Source organism: Mytilus trossulus, unplaced genomic scaffold (genome assembly GCF_036588685.1).
Source record: "Mytilus trossulus isolate FHL-02 unplaced genomic scaffold, PNRI_Mtr1.1.1.hap1 h1tg000128l__unscaffolded, whole genome shotgun sequence".
NCBI classification, from domain to species: Eukaryota; Metazoa; Mollusca; class Bivalvia; order Mytilida; family Mytilidae; genus Mytilus; species Mytilus trossulus.
In genome coordinates this window covers 3,825,642-3,846,556 of record NW_026963301.1, presented here as the reverse complement: position 1 = coordinate 3,846,556, position 20,915 = coordinate 3,825,642, and the positions used below count along the sequence as shown (strand labels likewise).

Genomic DNA, 20,915 nt, shown 5'->3' with positions numbered 1-20,915 from the left:
TTTTTGTTACTTCAATTTTGCAGGTTAAATGTAATATTTATATTAGTAAAACAATACCTTTAAAAACTGAAATATAAATTGGACTTATTTCTTTCTGAATTCATCTTTGTCTTAAGAGAAAAAAATAATTTCTTTAACTATATAAATAAACAAATTACTCTCCTAATTTTTGGAAGTGCAACGCATGAGAAAAACCTTAAGGTGCTTGCAAGATAAATTGTAAGACAATTCAAACGACGAAACCATAGAACTGATGTGTGCTAAAACAATAAACCAAAATCTAATATTGCATGACGCAATTAACGACAACCATTTGGGATACATACAGACTCCTGACTTTGGTACGGGGAATAAGGAAAGTGGCCCGATTTTACATTTGTACATGTATAAGCGGACAATCGTCCTATTGAACGGGCACGGTGTTATAACAGCTATACAAACCGTAAAAATAAGTTGCAAAGGGCTTTCCTCATCAGACCGCAACAAAGCACAAAAACATCTACCAATAATAGAACAGAGTTCCAATGTCCCCTACGTTTCACACATTATACATGTCCAAACCTTGTACAATTTCTTAAAGAAATGTAGTCTTGTGAGCACTCGCATTGTAATTTACTTTAAAATTAATATTTCTAAAAAACGTAACATTTTGAAAATGGTTGATCGATACTAATATTCGAATATGTCCAAGACATAGCTGATATAAGCCTTTGAACTAATTTTTATCAAAATATATTACAGGAATTGTACATGAGTAGGCATTTACAGTGCAATTTTCTATAAAATTGATACTTTCAAGGGGCGTTACTCTTTGAACAATAATTGACGCACCTGAATTTCGAACTTGTTCAAGACATTGCTTATATCAAAGAGAGGCGAAAGATATCACAGGGTACACGTGATGGCGCTTGCACTGTTATTTTCCATATAATTAATGTTGTCAAGGGACGTAGCTCTTTGAAAAATACTTGATCGACAATCATTTTTGAACTGCTGATATAATTTTGATATAATCTGGTAAGACTTTCACATGTGAGTGCACTGACAAGATCGGACAAAAGACCGGTATTTATATGTCCAGATCAACACGGGCACATAAAGGAAAAAGACACAAAGCTACCTTTAGTTACTGGACACTTAACTTCAAAGTTTGGACTCAGCTTCTTTGATTTAAACTGGGTTTTACTGTGCCTCTTGCTGTTAGTGGACACTATAGTTCAAAATTTAGACTCGGACATGTTTTACACTGTGTCTGTCCTACATGTCCTAAAACAGGAACCTCTGGTAATTTGTTGTTTTTTTTTGCTTTGTTTTTTGGTTCATTCATGTGTTTCGGAGTTTACTTATTGCTGAACTTATATTTATTTTGTTAGGGGTCCGCTGAATCCAACCTCTGGGTGCGGGTATATTCTCCATGTGTTAAATAGCCATTGGTTGCCTTAGGCTGTATTCTGCTTTTTGTTTCGGTTGTGGTCAATTTGACACATTCCTCGTTGCCATTTCCAATTTTATTAGTAGATAGTAATTATAGTTCTTGCTTTAAATATTACATAACATCAATAATATGTTATCTTAACAATAACGTTCTTGCACGTGAGAGGCTTAGCTAGCTTTTAATCAAGTTATATTCAACATTTTCTACATAGGAAATTGCTTGTACCAAGTCAGGAATATGACAGTTGTTTTCCAATCGTCTGATGTGTTTTAGCTTTTTATTTTGACATTTTTTAAAGGAGTTTCCGTTTTGTATTTTCTTTGGAGTACAGCACTTTTGATATTTTATTTTGTACAGATATCTCTGATCAAAGATGGATAAAAGATACCAAAGGGACATTTACACTTATAAGTCGAAAATGAAATATATTTATTTAAATACACAATAATGAACTTTTCTCAGATCTTCTAAATAAAATCAACATAGATACCAGGATTAAAATTTTGTATTTCCAACAGACGTACATTTCGAATACAAAACAGCTTTAGTATTCTGTAATTTTGACAACATATTTTGTCTCATTTCCTATCAACAAAGACTGAAAACTTAGCAACGCAAAAAAAGACAAACAAAAAGATTATATCTTGAGTTAAGATCTTTTACAGTGCAAAGAAGTCTCCAAAATAAGCCTAGAAAAATTAGGAAAATTTAACACACTCATCATAAAATCTACAATTAACAAAATTCCCCCGATATGACAAAACAAACATAGAAATATAACATTAATCTTAATGCAAATTAATCCCTCGACTCAAGCACAATAATACAATTTGTATATCATTGCAATTTTTTTTAGAAAATATTATATCTACACTTTGTGAAATAAACCAATTTATCATTGCATTTCATGTTTTACCTCGTTTTCCCATCATCTAACATAAAACAACACCATATACAATAACAACACATACACAAGGTGTAGTTTTTCAAAGCATACAAAAGGTGTAGTTTGTTCAAATCATCAGATCGTAGATTAACATTCCCAATATACATTTTCTGAGACTACAATATTTGACCCTACGCCATTTTCAAATATTTTGCATTGATGTAAATTATTGTTGAAGACAAAAAAGTTACATCCTGATTTTATCTTACAAATGATAGCACATTCTATCCTGCTACGACTCTCAACCAATAATATAATGCTCACGATGTCGCATGATTTATCTTTTCCGCAAAACCTGCCATTAACACGAATCATATCTGTAATCAGAAAGTGTAATATTTAAAACTTGCAGTTAGGTACAAATTTGCTTGATGATAAAAGAGGAACGAAAAATACCAGAAGGAGGGTCAAACTCATGAATAGAAAATAAACTGACAACGCCATGGATAAAAATAAAAAGACAAACAGACAAATAATAGTACAGAAGACACAACATAGAAAACTTAAGACTAAGCAACACGAACCCCACCAAAAACTTGGGGTGATCTCAAGTGCTCCGGAAGGGTAGACAGATCCTGCTCAACATGTTGCAAAGGTCTTGATATAACTTTGAGATGGTTAACATTCGTTTATCAAAGCGCTACTTATTTGCTTTCATGTTTTCCTATGCGTGTATTTTTGTGAATTGATAACCATTTCCTGTAATGTTTGGCATGCAATATCGAGAAATATGCCCAAATAAAAAAATATTCGACATTAACAAAAGTAATTAATAAATATTTTAAAGAAATTTAAAGTTTATCGAATTCAAGATATAAATATAGTAGAAAAAGATATAGTATAAAGTAAGTAATTATCGTTGATTTTTTAAGAAGTTTTGAATTATTTTTAGGAATCAAGGAGTTTATATGGCATGGATTTGTTAACTTTCAATTATTATTTCTTGATAGATACATTTTTTAAGTGGCATCTAAATAATTTTAACAATTTAACAAACGAGAACTTACCTGCCTGATTTATCCTGAAATTTAGAGTCACTCCCCAATTTGAAGAAAAGGTAGCATCGATTACTTTAATCGGACATTGTAGCTGTCCATACAAAATTACCTTTCTGCCTCTTACATTCCCAAGGCCTACGTACACCTGAAATGAATTCCAAGATATCCAAAACTGTTTGTACTCCAAGGCATTGAGTAGTGATCCCCTATATTCATCATCCGGTGGGTAAAGAAATTCTCCTAAATATAGCGCTGATAATGTATTACCCCATCCTCCAATAGCCACATGGAACTGAGCGTCATGAAATGACAAGGTCACATCACTTGAACCTTTTGTGTCAAACTGTAAGAAATTGACGTGTGAAAGTGATACTCCTTCTGTTGATATCAATTTATCCTCTGGATGTGTAATTGTAAAGTTTAAAGGCAAACCTACAATATCAGATATTCAACACCTAAATTTTAGATATGAACAGTTGCGCATTAGAGTATTGAATAATGATTTATACATGTTATATTTTTTCTTGGTAGCCTGTTTGCAAGTTCAGCTATTCCTTATTGTCAAATGAAATTTGCAATATTAACAAATAATTCCTTAATTTCTAGTCGCAAAATTATTATTCTGACGAGAAGTCTTCCTTTAATTTCACAAGGACAAGTTAACATGTTTGTATCAGCTTGAATGAGTCTATATATGAACCAATACCACATTAAAGACAAATCACTGCTAATTTGCATTTTTATCCAGATTTACAACAATGTATGGAGTATGTCTCGGTATGACGGGGTATATTTGATCAATCAGACATGTAAGCCTGTGCTCGGACGTGTTAGGTCGATCCAACATCAGCATCGTAACATATTTGTTATGGCGCGCACAAGTGCAAAATTCATAGAGTGAACATACGTGATGAACAGTTTTTACCCAGGGGTGAATAGGTTGACCGATCTAAATATATTCATACCGATTTGGATTACACACAGTAGATTAACCTGCAAAAAAAAGTCTATACCTAGGAGCGGACATGCTGAACCGATCTAAACATACACATACAGTTGTGGATTCCATAGAGTGACCTTATTTTATTTAAAACAGTTTGTACCTAGGCGCGGACGTGTTGGTTGATCCAACCAGATTCTATACAGTGAACGTACGTGAAGAAAAAGGTCTCTACCTAGCGGTGAACAGATTACCAAAGGACTTACACTTACCATTTATTCGGAGAAGTATTTTAAACAACATGATACAAATACAACTTAATGATGTCATTGTTGTTGATGTAATCTCCTTCGGCATTAAATCTGAAAATTAAAATATGATTGTTTTTACTAATAAAGATAAATGTGTGTTACATACCACTGAAAAGACAAAATCATAAACATTTTTCATATCTCATATTTTCCATGCGGTATGCCTTCAATTCCTATCTATATTTGTCAAAAATTTAAGAAAGTGAATCTGAAATAAATTTATGATACATAAAATGTTGAAGTTATTATTAGGCTAAAGATGTTTTTTCCATTCAATATATCTTTATTTTTTCCATACATTTCAAATGAACAGTTCAAATAAAAAAATTGTTTCTCACCAAAAATCTTCTAATTTTTAGATGCATTGTTTTCAACAACAAAAACACAGACCTTTAAAATTTTCAAACTTATTTGTACTTTGTATTGCCTTTAAAAACAGTCTTCTTTGATAAATGATGTATTCCTAAATACTACAGCAACCAAATATCCTTAAGTCCGCGTGTTCAAGTCAAAAATAATTACCTCACCAATAATATATGCAGGTATCCGCTTTTTCTCAGTTTTAACAAATCCCAACCGTTTGACTTTCAAATATATACCAACTTTCTAACACATGATTGCATCTATAAATTTGATATATGAAAACTCATTAAGATAACAGTCTGTATTACTATAGCTGAACGCAGTTTCTTAGGTTTTGCATTTGAATCTGTTAAATTATTAAGATGTCCTTCATTAACATTCGGAAAGCAGGTCAGAATTGAATTTTTATTTGACCGAATGTTTTGACAATGACTTAAATAGAGACAAGCATCGGTTTTTATATTTGACACTCCATCGCCATGAGACAAAATCTCGTTCTAAGTAATCTTAATTTAATGGCACAATAAAAAGATGTTATCAATACACTCAATCAATAGATTTTCGGATGCGTGAACGAACTGTCCTTTCATCCTAATTTTTTTAAGTGACACTCTGGCATGGCAGTAAAATCAAAGATATGAAACTAAATAACTTATAAATAATAACAATAACAATTGTTTTATGTTGTGATATTTTATATGATTATATATATTCTATGATATTATCTCATCCTCTTTATGTGAACTATAATTTTAATGTTATCCTTATTTATATGTGTATGTGTTGTTAATGAGAAAGTATTGTGTAATGTTGTCATTTTATGACCTGTCAGGGGTTCTTACTTGGAATATAAAGAGCTTTGAACTTTGAACTTTGAACATATAGACATGGCCATTTTGTTACCTCCCTTGTATTCAATAGTTACACTAAATTTATTGACATGACCAGTTTGTTACCTCCCTTGTAGTCAATATTTACACCAAATCTATTGACAAGACCAGTTTGTTACCTCCCTTGTATTCAATAGTTACACGAAATTTATTGACATGACCAGTTTGTTACCTCCCTTGTAGTCAATATTTATACCAAATCTATTGACATGCCCAGTTTGTTACCTCCCTTGTATTTAATAGTTACACCAAATTTATTGACATGACCAGTTTGTTACCTCCCTTGTATGCAATACTTACGCCAAATCTATTGACATGACCAGTTTGTTACCTCCCTTGTATTCAATAGTTACACCAAATCTATTGATATGACCAGTTTTTATGATCATTTATCAGTGACGTCGCTAACAAGAACAATGGAGCTTAATGGCTAAATATTGTAATAATAATATTAAAAAACCGATAATTACTTTGGCTAAATTAGCTGTGTTTATACCACTTAATTTACTCGGAGTGCAGACAAACCTCTGCATCTGTACACATTTAAAAGCATAGCATGCCAAAGAAACGTAAATGTTAAGACTTTTTATGTTTCAGTAATTTAAGGACTTGGTTAAATACAGCCATTTTTACCAAAGGTTATCAGTGATCACTTTATTTATATAGTGTGCTACGTTTCGTGCTATATGATCTGATGTCTTATAGTTTCAACGGGCATCGTTTAACCTGTAGTAATACAGGGCTGGTGAAATGATTAACCTGGAGTTCATTGTTTCTGCTGGAGGTACTGAGGTAGGTGCTTTCTGTTTTTACCCGTCCTTGTTTTCCTATTAAGTTTCTTATTATTGGACCTTTGCCGTTTGCAACTGAGTGGCTGCCAAAGTAGAAGAGAGATTGCTTGCTCATCTTGATAACATCACTTCGTCTCTAGTTTTAATATTATGGTGCATATTTCCTGCTTTTTATTCAATATATAAATAATTAAAAAGAAAAGAAGAGGTATTTATGTCCATAACTAATACAATGAAATTAACTTATTTTCGCGATACTTTATTTCGCGTAAATTCCTTCCTAGCCCATTCCGCAGCGATTTAATTTCGCCATTTTCATTTTTACTAGATGTAGATAATTAAAAAAAGATGCAACCTTTACATTTTCGAGACGATTAGTATTCAAGTAATTTATCTACTCGCGAAAGTGGCGAAAATTAGTTGATTTACATTAATTTCTTGTTTATTTTATTGCATCTTGATAAAACCTAAGACTGTTTAATATGTATCTTATTTGTTGTTTAAGGATGCAATGATTCAAGATAAAACCTTCAAAAAAGTATAAGACATATCTATTTTTAAATGGACGTCATCGGCAAAGATTGAATTAATTTCTGTGTCCAAAAATTAGTTAAGACCAATCCCTCTGAATTTATGTCCGTCCGGGTACAATCAGTGAATTGAGAATGGAAATGGGCAAATTACGTCCATTAAAAAATGAAAAATACGAGTTCCTTCCTATTTTCATGTGTTCATAAGGCAGTAATAGAGTTGCCTTGCAAGTACACACGGTATAATTTTAATGGAGGAAGTTGATTTTTGGTGTGTTAACGACACTTTTAAGCACCGCATTTAGGCTTTTTCTAGGCGGCCAGTTTTTATTGGTGGAGGAAGCCTGAGTGCCCGGAGAAAACCACCGACCTTCGATAGGAAAACTGACAATCCTAGTCAATTGACATTGAAGTCGAGTGCACCCGCACGAACGGGATTCGAACTCACAAACTCAGTGTTGACTGGCTAGTGATTACAGGAGTAACTATTTAGACCACTCAGACACAGAGGCTCACCAGTGAAGCAAGTAATACCCGGGCAATTTATTTTAATTTTTAAACCGACCTGTCTTTAAAGAAGCAGCACATACTATTTTCTAATCTTTGGTTTGAACCAGTCAATGATCGAACCCCCAACACCTCTAACATGAAGCAAACACACTCACACTAACACGAGACCTCGAGGCAGTTTTTGTTTTCACTGTTTAATCCGTTAGATCGAATTATAAAATCGCAAATTTCATAATATATGATTACTAATTTTCAGATTTGTCATCACGAATAAAATATGTGATAACGAATAACAATTATATGTTACAAATTACACAACTCGTGATCACGATTTTAATCTGTCAAAACATTTTCTTATAAATCAATGACTTTTCAAATTATATTTCTGTGAGTCATAATTATGATTCTGTATTACCAGTCTGTAATTTCAAAACTATATCTTACATGGTTGGATGTATTTTCGTTGAATTAGAATTTGAATTTGCGGCTCTTCCTTATAACCATTTGCGAGAATGGTCTTGAAGAAACGATGATAGTCCGTCGAAAGGGGACGATAAACAAGAGAAACTGCGAGCTACTGCTCACTGATGATACCCCCGCCACAAGTGGATAATATTAATAGTGTAAAAATATGCAAGTGTTCGGTAAACAGGAAGTTGTGGAGTGATGAATCTGAAAACGCATCACACAGTATAGCTGACTTATATTTATTTATCTTCGATATATAAAGATTGCCCATTTGAAAATATATAACTTTTTTATCTTTTTTAGCAATCAAATATTTCTGGTGATAAAAGCATCCTAGTAGTAATGAGGAGACACGCGTTATTGAAATTCAAACAAGCTTTAAAATATTTATAGCATATCTTCAATCACCGATAGTTTATGAAATAAGATTCACTATAAATATTAATGCAGTCATGCCTTGACATAAATGCAATCGAGGACATTTAACCTTTGATTGGAAAATAGGCACACAACGTGGCAAATCAAGTAATTCGGAGAGTGTCGTACATTACATTACATTAATTTTCTTCGTACAAGTTGCCCTGGCAAGTTCAATGATAGTAATTTCAAAATACAAAAAAACTAGTTTCCTGTTAATTTGACAACTCATTTCTTGTTTTAATAATCCATCAAAAATAATTAAGAGAAAACACAAACGTCTCTTGGAAATACATAAATTTAATCCTGGTATCTATGATGAGGTTATTTGGAAGATGTGATAAAAGTTATGTTTTGTTTCATTATTGTTTATTTGAATAAAATATTTCATTTGCGATTTATTAATGTGAATGTCCCTTTGATATCTTTTACCCCTCTTTGATCAGAGATATTGTGTAAAAAATATAATAACAAAAATGCTGAAATCAAAGGAAAATACAAAACAGAAACTCCTATAAAAATGCCAAAATCAAACGAATTAAAACAACTGTCATATTCCTGACTTGGTACAGGCATTTCCCTATGTAGAAAATGGTGGATAAAACTTGATTTGTAGCTAGATTAACCTCCTGCAAGAAATCAATTGCTTAGATTTAACTAAGAATGTTATGTTATATAAAAAGCAAGAACTATAATTACTATATACTTATAAAATTAGGAATGGCAACGAGGAATCGTCAAAGTTATCACCGGAACAAAGGGCAAAATACAGCCTATGACAACCAATGTCTCTTAAACAAATGGAGAAAATACCCGCACCCGGAGTAGGGATTCAGCTGACCCCTCACAAAATGAATATGAGTTCAGCGATAATGGACGTCACAGTAAACTCCGAAATATATGAATGAACAAAAAAAAAAACAGAAAAAAAAACAATAAGCCAAAGGTTCCTGTCTAAGAACAGACACAGTGTTAAACATATCCGAGTCCAAATTTTGAACTTTAGCGTCCATTCACAGCAATTGGCACAGTAAAACCCAGTTTAAATTAAAGAAGCTGAGTCCTAACTTTGAACTCTATGAACTGAAGCGTGCAGTAAATAAAAGTCTTGTGGTCCAGTGCTTTTTGTCTTTTGTCTTTAAGTGTCCGTGTTGATCTGGACCTAGAAATACTGGTCATTTGTCCACTTTGTTAGCTATGTCAGATACTGGTCATTTGTCCACTTTGTTAGCTATGTCAGTGCTCGTACCAGATTTATATTACAATTATATCAGCAAGTCAAAATTGCTTGTCGATCAAGTATTTTTTCAAAGAGTTAAGTCTCTTGAAAACATTAATTATATGGAAAATAACAGTGTAAGTGACATCACGTGTACAATGAGTCTGAATGTCCCTTTGCTATCTTTCGCCCGTCTTGGACTAGTTAGAAATTTAGTTCGTCATTATTGTTCAAAGAGTAACGCCCCTTGAAAGTATCAATTTAGAGAAAATTGCATTGTAAACGCTTTCTCATGTGCAATTTCTGTAATATATTTTGATAAAAATTATTTCAAAGGCTTATATCAGCAATGTCTTGGGTCGATCAAGGATTTTCAAAAAGTTACGTCATTTAGAAATATTAATCATAAGATAAATTACGATGCAAGTGCTCACAAGACTACATTTCTTTAAGAAATTGTAAAAAGTTTGGACATGTATATTATGTGAAACGAAGGGGACATTGTAACTCTATTCTTTTATTGTAGATATTTTGTGCTTTGTTGCGATCTGATAAGGGAAGCCCTTTCCAACTTATTTTTACAGTTTGTATACCAGTTACAACACTGTCCCCGTTCAATTAGACCATGGAGCGGTAAGAAAAATGTAAAATAATGCCACTTTTCTTATGCCCTGTACCCAAGTCAGGAGTAATTGAATGGTTGCCGTTAATTGCGTCATGCAATATCAGATTTTGGTTTATTGTTTTAGTTCTATGGTTTTGTCGTTTGAACGGTCTTACAATTTATCTTGCACGCACCTTAAGGGTTTTCTCATTCGTCGCACCTCCTAAAATTCCACATTAGAAATGATCTCACTCATAAGTGAATAATTTATTAATTCATATAGATTAAGCGAGTTTTCCTCTTAAGACAAAGATGAATTCAGAAATAAATAAGTCTAATTCATATTTCATTTTTTAAAGGTATTGTTTTACTGATAATCTTATATATTACCTGCAAAATCGAAGTAACAAAAAATGACAAAACAAAGCAATTTGTGTATAGTACTAGAGTTTTTAGGATACACAAATAAAGAATTATTCTTAATAATACAAATATTGTCATAGAGTCACGTAAGAAAGAAGTCTGTTTTGATCAAATGTAGGATTGCACTTATTGAAAGTTCATTATAATGTATTGATTATTGTCCAGGACAAACAGTTAAAGCCTGTTATAATTATTGTGAGCTCACAGATGAACACCTGGACCTTCTGAAAAAATCAACAACATTGGACAGTCCAAAAGACATACTAGTTGACGCATGTAATCTATCATTGGATATTCGTCTGTGCAAAGTGGACATGGAAACCTTAGACGAGCATCGCCTAGCCTTCTCAAAATGCTAAATCCAGGAAAACGAACACATCTGAGAGTAAGAAAACGTCACACAGCGGAAATTCCAACATCTCTGATATGTCAAGCCTAGCACAGAGGAACCGTGTCACAGCAAAGGCTGCTTAGTCTAAAATAGCCTTATCCGAAACACATGCCTTGATCCTTTCACATGAATCGTTATTAGAGGAACAAGCTCTGTTCATACAAACTAAAATCAAATCCAAATAGAACAACAAGCCATTAAAGCAGAACAAGAAGTCATCAGAGCAGAATAGGAGGCCGCTTAAAGAAAAGCTCAAACAGAACAGGAGGTAATTTGCAGGAAAGCTTAACTGAAGCAAGATGTTGTTTGTGTAAGACGGGATAAACTGAACTTAAGGACAAATTTGAACCTTCTTGAAGCACAGAGAGAAGCTGCAACCGCAGAAGCCGAGGTTCGTATCCTAGAGGACGACGACAGCCAGGCGCTAGACGATCTCTCTGACGAGACGAAAGACATGCTCCAACGTGTGCCAGATTCGTCAAAAACATGATAAACATCATTAACCAACTGCCGTACAGAACATTGCAGAAGATGACAGGCTCTCAAAAGAAAACAAATAATCATCTGTTAAGATTGAACTGAGTCATAAAGCAACAGCGTTTGTGCAATCCGTGGCACTGAACCTGCCTTCATGAACACCTGCAGTCTTGCCTACACATGCTTAGTCAACAGAGATTAATGTTAATCCAGATCTTGGAACAATAACTGGCATAGGAAAACAGGGCGTTTCAGAAGAGATCGATAGGCCTGTTGCATACCAAAACACGGCGTTATAGAAGAGACCCCTTATGCACACTTGCAACAAATCAATCCTACATCTAGATAACTAGATTTCTCCAACGTAAGGACCTGCTGTTTCCCGATTAACAAGTTCGAACGACCGGGCAGAATTCTTCCATACATAGAAAGCTAGCTTCAGAAACGCCACAGACGAGTTACAAGTTTCTGACTCTGAACCTACTGATCAAGAGGCTAGAGCCAGAGTCTCCCAAACATGCCATGAGTATAAGGGTATCAAATGCCAACAACCCAACAAGAGGCCTACAGAGATTATCAGAGAGACTGGATTTACTTGTGGTTTAGAACCGTGGGAGGCGTCTCTCGTGAACAAAATTGTCAACTTCCCAACATTGACGAACAAGGACAACTGATCACTCCTTTACGATTTGTCAGATATTATCTCAGAAATAGAATACTAGTATCACAAGAAAATCACAAGCTAAGATATTTGCTTTTTCGTCGGGTTGTTGTCTCTTTGACACATTCCCGTTCTCAATTTTTTAGTTTGCAAAATATACTTATGTTATTCAATATTATGAAAGTTTTTGATTATACATATTCGAGAATACGTCAATAATCTTTGTTAACATATTTTCAACGATCACATCATAGAGATAACAGGTAAGATGAAATAATATCTATTGAGGGGTCTCACTGGGGGTTCTGATCCCGGATCCCTTTTACTGTTTTGTAATATTCCCGTATCCCGCTTACACTTTGTACGTAAGCAATTCTCATTTTTTTGTAATTTCCGGTGGCCGGCTAGACCTTATTTCACATTTTCACGGCACAATAATTTGGCTTTCATGTGTCACGCTTACAAAAAATCGGCAATCCCGCATCACGCTTAAACCCCAATGAGACCCACTATTGATTGCTGTAGTATCAAACGACCAACAACCATGCAATAATTTCAAGGCATGTAAGCATTTACAATGTTAAGTATATCGTAAACTATCAGTGATTGAAGATATGCTATAAATATTTTATAAAGCTTTTTTGAATTTCTTTAACGCCTGTCTTCTCATTACTACTAGGATGCTTTTATCATCAATTCTCTCAGATTAAAATATTTGATGGCTTACAAAGATTAAATAGTTAAAGAATAGCAAATGCGTTATTCTAATATATCAAAGATAGATGAATATAAACATGCTACGTTATGATTATATTTCAAGAACATATGATGGTATCATTCCATTTTGTATTGTACTTATTTATTCGACAAAGTAAGGACTAGTTTTCTAAATGCATGACGACACAGCAACATTGCGGTATCGAATATACCAACATTTAGAAGTTTAACAAGTACATTAAATCATATAGTTTTATCTATAGAAAAGATCCCCAAAACATAGCCCAAACGGTGACGAAACCCAAGGTCTTATTGAACAAAAATGCAACCAACTGTGATTTCTGAATTACAGATCAGGCTTATGTATGACTCGACACACAGAAATATAAGTTGACCTTGAAATCATAGATTCAATAGAAAACGCTTAGTCATATTAAAATCGATATCAACAGTTGAATAATTTATTACATTGAGTTGTGATTTGTTATCACATATTTAAGACGTGATAACACATATAAAATTCATAATTTTATGATACGAGCTAATGGACTGAACAGTTAAAAAAATAACCGCCTCCGAGCCTCGCGGTAGTGTGTTTGCTTTAAATTGTAGGTGTCGTTGGTACGAGCATCGGCTGGGTCAAACAGATTTGTTGAAATTTGTACATATAGTTTTTATTGCTTCAAAAAAAGTAAAATATCAATAATACCGAACTCCGTGGAAAATTCTAAACAGAAAGTCCGTAATCGAATGGCAAAATCAAACGCTAAAAAACATTGGGTAAGTTACGTAGACAACCCTACATTTGTGAAAGATAAGCTTAAAATACCAAAGGAAATCAACTGACAACGCCATGGCAAAAATGAAACAGAGACAAAATAATCAAACTAAACAGAAACAAAAACAAACACAACATAGAAAACTAACGACCAAGCAACAATAATCCCACTATGGGTGATTTCAGGTGATCCGAAAGGGTAAGCAGATCTTGATTCACATGTGGCACCTGTCATTTTGTAAGCTCGATGCAAACAAAGAGTAAACGTGATAAGGCAATTGTTTCTAATACCCGGCGAAATAACTATTTTAAAAGACAAGTTATAGTTATACCGAGCTTCAAGGTCCCCCTAAAAAAAAAAAAAAAAAAAAAACTCAGACGAAATCGACTAACGGAATTAACGGGACTATCATTTTAGCGGTATTATTGCAGTGAGCTAGCTTGAGAGTATAGACGATTTATTTGATTAAATTTTGCTTATGACACAAAAGATGATATATAAAGCTGTTTTGCTTGTTCGCCAAAACGATTCACACACTGTGGCCAGTGTCTGATATTTTATCATATCAATGTGTCCAAAACCCGATAATCTATATATATCAAGCTGTATAATCAAGATAACAGAAACAATGTAGTGTCCATTGAATGAACTTTACGATGTTTTTCTTTTTAGGTTCTTGAGAGAATTAACAAATCTACTGAAATATAAGACGCGCACATTGAGTTGTCTTCTTTATCACGTGCAGAGGATTTAGTCAAGTTCCTTGAAGAAAACTTTATTCCTGACGACACATTATGTAAATCAATTGGTGTTGTATATGATGAAGATGCGAGGCACTTCTTGTTAGCATTTTTGGCAGATAATCTTTCTGTTATAATAGTTGACAACCGAACGAACGAAATTATTGCAAACTTGGGACTCGTATTAGAGTATTCTGTATTTAAAGCGGCTCTATCTTTTGCTAAAGAATAGGGATCAACTCCTGCTTATTTTTACGGAGAAGGATCTGCACTTGCATCTAAGAAAATATTTGAAAATTTTAAAATTTGAGATAATTCGCAGGTTTAAAAACTCAGAATACGATGTTGATGGAGAGTTTATTTAAAAAAAATACCGGAGACGTCAAAGAACTCAAATGCTATGTTAAAGAAATGCACTAGCTGTATATATTCGTTAACCATAAATATATGATTGCCTCTTAGCTTTTTAATATTTATGAAACGGTTCCAAACACATTTGAATTGGCCCTAATATTCCGAAAAAAAAACCTAAACATCGTATAGAAACGTTGATTGTTGATTAGGGTTTTCCGTGACGTCGATCTATTTACCATTAACTAAGTGAAATTCACCAAGGATATGCCGGAAATTATTGGGGTCTAGTCATATCTGCTTTGAATTGAGTGAAGTATCGTTGATCTGTTTGCAAATTACCAAATGAAAACCAGTATGTTATACCTTCTCGCAAAATATATATTAATTAAAATTTAGAATGGAAATGGGGAATGTGTCAAAGAGACAACAACCCGACCGTAGAAAAAAACAACAGCAGAAGGTCACCAACAGGTCTTCAATGTAGAGAGAGATTCCCGCACCCGGAGGCGTCCTTCAACTGGCCCCTAAACAAATATATACTAGTTCAGTGATAATGAACGCCATACTAATTTCCAAATTGTACACAAGAAAACAAAATTAAAATGATACAAGACTAACAAAGGCCAGAGGCTCCTGACTTGGGACAGGCGCAAAAATGCGGCGGGGTTAAACATGTTTGTGAGATCTCAACCCTCCTCCTATATCTCTAGCTAATGTAGAAAAGTAAAAGCATAACAATACGCACATAAAAATTAGTATATCTTAACAAGAAGCCATTCACCAATTAGTGACTTGGTACACGTCTCAAATATGTTATGGTCTTGATTTTTGGGAGCGGTTGTCCTTTTTATTAGTTACCATTATCATTTTAACTTGTTTTCTCTCTATTTTTAATTGTTGCCTTAATCTGTAGGATGAAATACTTTCAAAAGAAAACACACAATATAAATCTTTCATGAAGGAAAGAACTTATCTCAACACTGTCGGTCAACTCACGAGAACACTGAGAAAGGGTCGCGTCTCCAAAACACGACAAAAACGAAGAAAAGATCGCTGAGCCAAGGACTTAATTTTAGAAGTTGTAATAATGGTATGACAGACAAAAAAAGAGAGTGCATTACATGTTTAAAATTGAGAATGGAAATGATGAATGTGTCAAAGAGACAACAATCCAACTAAAATGGCGGAAAAGAGCCGAGGTTCACCAATGGGTCTTCAAAACAACGAGAAAAATCCGCAACCGGAGGCGTGCTTCAGCGCCCCTAAACAAAAATGTGTACTAGTTCAGTAATACTGGACTCAGAAACACACAAAAGAAACTAAAATTTAAAATCATACAAGACTAACAAAGGCCAGAGGCTCCCGACTTCGGACTGGCACAAAAATGTTATTTACAAATTTAATACCAGATTTAAAAGAAAAAGGTTCTAGTGATTTGAGATACATATTAAAGTCAAACATTTAAATTTAATGTCGCTTAAAATGTAGCTCAACAGAAAAAAAGTTCTAATCAAAATTTGAATTGAAGCTTAACTTTAAAACATTTTTCTACTGAAAATGGATGTTACTTTTATTCAATTACAAACACTAATCCCTATCATTTAAATTGATGTCTGAAGCTGTCATGTAAGTTACTGCTAGTAGTCCTTTGTAAATTTATAAATCATTGTCATTTTTCGAAGTTAATCGGTTACCTATTGTGATATCGGACTCTGACTTCTTTAAAACTAAGATTTACTGTGCGTGTTGTCTTGTGTTTAAGTATTCTACATTGACTAGGTACAGGGGAGGGTTGAGATTTTAATCAACATGTTTAACTCAGCCGCATGCTTTCGAATGTCCCAAGTCAGGAGCCTCTGGCCTTTGTTTTTCTTGCATGTTTTTAATTTTAGTTCATGTTTATGTTTCGGAGTTTAGTTTGAGGTCCAGTTTCACCGAACTAGTACACATTTGTGTTTACGGGCCAGCTGAAGCCCATCTCCGAGTGCGTCATTTACTCGCTGTGTTGAAGACCAATTGGTGACTTTGAGCTGATTTCTGCTCTTCGGACAGGTTGTTGTCTCTTTGAAACATTCTCAAATTTTTAGTTAGCTAAATCAACTGATGGTGTTCAATATTATGAATCTTTAGGACTATAGATAAACATGCTTCATATATAGTATTCGTGATCACCTGTTATTCGAGAATACGACAATAATTTTTCATTGCATATTTTCAACGATCACATGATAGAGATAATAGGTAAAAAAATGAAATAAAATCACATGATCGCTGTAGTATAAAACGGTCAATAACCATGACATTATGTCAAGGCATGTATGTTTTGAAAATAAATTTTGTATCGTAAACTATCAATGATTGAATAAATGCTATGAATATTTAAAAGCTTGTTTTGATTTTCATCTCCCCTGTGTTCTCATTACTACTAGGATGCTTTTATTACCAATTATATCAGATTAAAATATTTGATGTCTTACAAAGATGAAATAGTTATAGAATGTCAAATGCATAATTTTTATATATTAAAGATAGTTATCCTTTATGGTAGCTGGCATGTTAACTACATCATTATGATTTGGTATAGCTTGTTTTAAAAGCTTTTTCACTTCTGCCTTGTAGATTACTAAAACACTTGTTACGTATTCGTTATATACTTTTCCACTTGTAAGAAATCATCCAAGTAATTCCCTCAGATAAGCCTTATCTGTATATACCTGCAAAACAGAAAACACTCAGGAAAACAAATATACAATATTCGTACAGTGTACTTGGCAGATAAACATAGAACTTATTTGACGAGTTGTAGAAACAGAGAAATAAAAAGCTTTTCCTACTTGCTTTATTATAATAAAAACACTCCTAGCATGATTATTCGTAAAAACTCATGACTGAGTATATGTATCATGTATATGACTATATCAATGGTATAATTAAGATTATTACCTGCGAAATTATCTTTAAAAGTGGATATGGACATTAATCCTTTATGCGGAGCACAGCTATAGGGGCATGCAAAGAAAAACATTTATTGTACGCAAAATAATATCATGTGCGCACAATTTCAATATATTTGCGTACAACTTAAATATATTGTGTACTCGAAATCATTGAGCCTACACAAAGTGACAGAACGGCGAAATGCATAAAGGTTTCTTTTGAAATGGTACTAGATTACATGGAAATACTCTGGCGAGGTTGAAGGAATTATACTATTTGAAAAACAACAGGCGACTGTCTGAAGTAGTTCTTACACGAGTCACATACATTAGGCTCAAGAAAGATATTGGGGTGAGAGAGTCCGGTATACATGTAGTTTGATATAAAATGTCTCAAATCCACCCGAAAGATTATGTATTTGTCATTGCAGCATGATAGTTTTTGAAAAGGTACGCGATACAAACAGAAAGCGATCGAGAAGTTTACAAATATTTCAAACAATATACAATATGTGTGAGGTAATTTCAACCAAAATGTCTATGACCCACATACATGTAGGTGTAAATATAAGTCTATGAGTCAAATGAAAAAGAATGTTTAAAATAAATATAATACCTGTATGGCCCTTTTCATCGATAGGCGTTTTTTCTCATCAGATATCATTCCAGATATTTCTGTCAAATCTGAACCAAATAACCATGGATTTTTCACAACTGAAGGCTGTCATGCAGAAATTCCCCAAGTAGATAACAGATTAGTGCTGCCTCCGTAATACCTGTGGATGTTGTTTATCGATTATAATGATATCTTCATAAATGATTTATTCGGAACGGAAAAATAGAAAGTATTGACACCAAATCACATTCAAGTAGGGCCACAATTTAATAAAAAAAAATGATATACCGGTCCAATAATGTAAAGAATATAAAAATAATGTTCAAATATGTTGTATTATATTAACAATGAGAACACTCTGTTCATTTCATCAAGTTACTTGTAACCGCAATGACTGCGGGGGGATTAAGAAGAGGCCGGGTGAAATCAAAGACTTTTAAATTTGTATTTGCTGCTTCTCCACACAGCACACAGCTATAGGTTAAGAGCAAATACCAGTCGGCTCGGAGTCAGATAATGTGCCCAGGAAGGTTGACATGTCTTCTGAACTAGAACTTTTAAATATCGGACTCATCGTGTCAATTTACCTGCACAAAAGGGTTAATACATAATAGCATACACATGTTCTAGTTCTGAGTTTGCATTTAATTAACCAATGGAATGTCATTATGTTACATAAGCATGCCGTGACCATAACTTTTTATTTACCTACTCATAATTGCTTAATATATATTTTTCATTGATATTAACTTACTTCCAGTCTTTTAAATGTAACTAGACTGGAAAAGGAGTGCAAACTATATAATGCCGGAATAATACGCTTACTTACCGAACACTTCTCTGAGTAGCCCTTGTGAACTTTGTATCAACTTTTTGTGTACTAGAGGACCATCCACCGCCTAGTTTCATTATGTTGAAGAATGTTGCACTGGCCTGTACTTTTACTTGGGTATCTTTTCGTCCTTTGTAGTAACTCTGATCCGTTTTTAGAACTAGTCCCAGAAGGCCTCCAAACTTTCCCTGACTGAAGTAGTGTGTAACAAAAGTCTTGATAAATTTCATGTACTTCGGATAAGTGCTACTATCAAACGTTTCAGGAAGAAACCTTTCTAAATACATTTTTGCAACACGGCCAAATTCAAATGCCCAATCAGGCATCACATTTACTTTATACCCGGATGTATGCGACGTCACTTCCTCTATGTACTTATATGATTTGGTCAGATAGTCATTGAATGTTTCGTAAGAACCACTTGCAGAAAACATTCCATCTCTGATGCCTACGTCTACTTTACTCGCCATTGATTTCTTAACAGCATGGCTGGTTTTAAGAATTTCAATATTAGAATTTAGCCATCCACTTGGAGTGTATACAATACTCCAAACTTGGTCCGGTATATCATATTCTACCTGTTAAAAATGATACTATTCAAGCATTATGTGTGTATAAATAAAATGATAATCTTCCCTTATTGGACATTATGTCAGAAATATACATGTGCTACACTTGAAGAAAGAATACAGATTCCTACTTAACAAGTTAAATGGTTACATAGTATCATTTATGGATGTTGTCCACTCCCACTAAAATATAATTGTACAAATAAACAGCATGCTACCAAGATGTACGTCTTGTCGGTAGGCCTTAGTTTTCTATGTATATATTGTGTGAACTTCATTGCATTTCTTGCCGTCTTTCGTTTTTTGCCAAGGCGCTCATATAGCGATTCATAAATTCTTGAATGTCTGTTTGGTATCTTCTGCTTTTTTGTTTGTTATTTAAATAATAAAATGGTCATGATTATAATCTATTTACTGCAGATTTAAAAAAATAATTCAAATTACATATTTTTGCTAGTTCGTGAATTATTTACTTAATAAAAGGAAATTTACTTACACCATCCAATATCTTTGTTATTCCTAAGTCGCACGAGAAATCGAAGACCGGATACATGAAGCCATCGGTTGAGCTTAAATCTAAAGGTAATAAATCTAATTTTGTTATATCGACACCATCACGTAACTGATTTAAAAATGGCGGCATCTTCTTACAAATCGTAGCTAGTAAGACATTTGGGAAAATCACAATTATGAAAAATATGTAATTTTGTTTAAACTCCATTGTGTTCTGTGGAAGTTCAGAAGAATTCAGGTTAATCGTCAGATGTTGCCATTCATTCACAATACTTTCTAGGTTTGTTGTATTCGGTTACATTTGAATCGCGTGCTGAAAATATTTGTTACATATTGTATTATTTTAACTTGACATGTAAAACACATTTTAAATCAGACTTAAGGAACTGGGCCTTATTTAAAGTTCTTTGCATGAAAATCTTGTCGTATAGGAATTATAGAAAGGTTTTCTTTGTTAAAAAACGTTTACTAATGTGATCATTACG

The 20,915-nt window shown here is 33.6% G+C and overlaps 1 pseudogene; it reads right to left on the bottom strand.

The window, feature by feature from the left end:
* Nucleotides 1–17,486: 17,486 nt before the first annotated feature.
* LOC134700307 (perivitellin-2 67 kDa subunit-like) lies at nt 17,487–20,560 on the bottom strand (annotated as a pseudogene).
* Nucleotides 20,561–20,915: the final 355 nt, after the last annotated feature.